The 2737-nt window shown below is 41.6% G+C and overlaps 1 pseudogene; it reads left to right on the forward strand.

Moving 5' to 3' along the window:
- Nucleotides 1–619: 619 nt before the first annotated feature.
- On the forward strand, nt 620–992 carry LOC123390412 (annotated as a pseudogene).
- The last annotated feature ends 1745 nt before the right edge of the window (nt 993–2737 follow it).

The following is a 2737-nucleotide window of genomic DNA, read 5'->3' on the forward strand; positions in this document are numbered from 1 at the left end:
TGATGAGGACTCATCACTGACCCTGACTTTAGAAAAAGAGCCCCCCCCACAATCTGCTTCTGTAAGAATCCCAATAAGCATGTCCACACCAGGCTAGAATTATCCTGACTCATTGGACTGAAGAACGGGATCTACTGTCCCCAAACTCTCAACACACAGAGAAGAGTCAGGCTTACAGATTCCACTCTTGGAACTTCTGTATGATGCTTTGAATTCCAGTAAGATTCAACTAGCCCTAGAAGGGGTAATACCTTTAAATGTCCCCCAAAGTGGAGCATTTTGCCAGAAAGAAGTGAGAAATCACAAGGGTCCGAGGGAGGCCATACAGCAGGCAGCAAGACAGAAGAATCTCAGAAGTCTTGAGATAAACCTAGTTTTTTTGTTTTGTTTTGTTTTTGTTTTTACTTTTCAGACTGTTCCTTAGGAAGGTATATGCTTAAGAAATTTATTTAATGCCCTGTAGGAATGAAGTTTCTCCTATAACTGATCTCCTATGACTTACCATATGTCTTACCCTCCTCTCAAGACCACTGAGAAAATAGAAATGATAGATTTGAAAGTATTCTGAAAAGCTGCAGCTTTTAAAAATATGAGCTATTATTTTCCAAGGTAATGTCCTTGCAACTCCCTGAAATCCTGGAATAAGACACTTACCTCCAAGTCGGCTACTCCCTCTGAGAAACCACCTGCTATCGAATGGGGCTTACAAGGCCAATGTGGCAAAGGCTGGCTTGGTAGATGACTTTGAGAAGAAGTTTAATGCCCTGAAGTTTCCTGTGCCAGAGGATAAATATACTGTTCAGGTGGATGCTGAAGAAAAAGAAAATGTGAACAGTTGTGCTGAGTTTTTGTCTCTCTTCAAGGCCAGGGTTGAAGAATGTGAAAAAGAGTTGGAGAAGATGAGGAACATCATTCCATTTGATCAGATGACCATTGAGGACCTGAATGAAGTCTTCCCAGAAACCAAATTAGTCAAGAAGAAGCAGATCTGACTTTTTGAGGAAGATCAAGTCCCAACCAGTTAATTGGAAGGGAAGGCAAGTGATGATTTTAAAAGGAAGTGTATTTCCTATAAACAGTGTAGGCATTCTTATCTCCTTTGAGATACAACAAGACATAATAGTTAAACTTCCTGATAGTAATCAAGGAAGCTGCAGGGCTCTGTGTTTGCAGAAGAGAGGTGTTTAAGGTAGAAAACACTCTATGGTACAATCACAGCAGCCTGAACCAAAGCACTGATAGCCCTGAGTTATTTTGGTTTGTTTGGACCTTGGATTTCATGTGATCTTAACTGGCTTCCTTTCCAGGACTTCACTGTAGCAATTGAAAGCAAAAAAGGTTTTGCTTTCGATTGTTTATTGAATTATGTCTCGTGTCAGAATTAGAGAGAGGCAGCACTGGAAATGATAAAGATTAGAAAGAAAAGTCACTGAAAGTGTTGGCCATCAATCCCCAGAGTTTGTGAAGATGAATTTATTAGACTCCAAACTCCCCCAGTCAGGCCATGGATTATCTGGACAACTGGAGGACTGTGGGTGAATAGTACAAATGCATGTCTAACAGAAAGATGTTTCCACCTGGAAGAATGGCTCAGTTCCAGCCCGATTCCTTGTGGATTTGTTAATTGGATTTGTTCTTGCAGTTAAGGCAAATCAGCATACATGCTAGTTAGTGGTTTCAGGCCCTGCACAATTGGAATTCTGCTCAAGGAAAGGTTGGCCAAGAAATAAAAGCACTTTCTCAAGAGGTTTACTCCTACTGGACTCAAAGAAAATGTACATGTTAAGCAGAGCCAGAAAGCAAAGTCAAAGTTCTGTATGTCTCAGTTTCACTACTTAGGATGGAAGATTCAGATGTGATATTGTTAAGCCTTCCCATACATGAAAAAGGCATTGGGTTAGGGAGCATTTTGGAAAAAATACATGCATTCAAAGTTGTGTGGCCACGAACCCAGAATCTAATGTCCCATCGAACACTAAGTCATATAATAACTTCATAGATGAATAACAGTGCTGTCCTCCTTACAAGAAGGGGCCACTGGCACTGCCATCAGTAAGCACAGGTGTGCCTAAAAGACCTCTGTAACAAAGAGTTCTTTCTACAGGGTATGGGTGGAGCTTGTTCAATTCACAGATGCAGCCAGTCACTGTCCAGGCAGGGCTGCAGGTACAATTAAAATGTGTCTGGGGTTGCTGTACTTGGAAGGAGTCCCCTGGCCCCAGAGGGTCTGAAAGAACTTTAGGAAGAGCCAAAGAAAGGATGCATGCAGAGGATGGCTGAGGTCTGCTGTGCTAGACAAGGGATGGTAAGCTCCAAAGGCTAAAGAGCTAAAAGCAATGTGGAATCCCAGATTGGATCCTGGAACAATAAAAGGACATTAGTGGATGAAATGGTGAAATCTGAATAAATCCCTCAGTCCAATCAGCAGTCATACACCGATGTCAACATCTTGATTTTGATGAATGCACCACAGTGTTGGAAGATGTTACACCAGGGGAGCTGAGTGAAGAGTTTATGGAAAATCTCTGAGTGATCATTGCAATTTCTCTATAAATCCCAAATTACTGTAAAATTTAAGAAATCAATTTGTTAAAGAAGTTTATGGGGCTTGCATGTAACATAGAGGAATTAAATGAGCCAGGCTAGGGCAATTGCCAAATGGTAGCCCTTGCCCTGTCTACAGAATACCCACTTCTCACTGATGGCCAGCTATTGCCATGTGGAAATGCAAGCTTCC

This window comes from Mustela putorius, unplaced genomic scaffold, assembly GCF_011764305.1.
Source record: "Mustela putorius furo isolate JIRA1106 unplaced genomic scaffold, ASM1176430v1.1 tig00537350_pilon_pilon_pilon, whole genome shotgun sequence".
NCBI classification, from domain to species: Eukaryota; Metazoa; Chordata; class Mammalia; order Carnivora; family Mustelidae; genus Mustela; species Mustela putorius.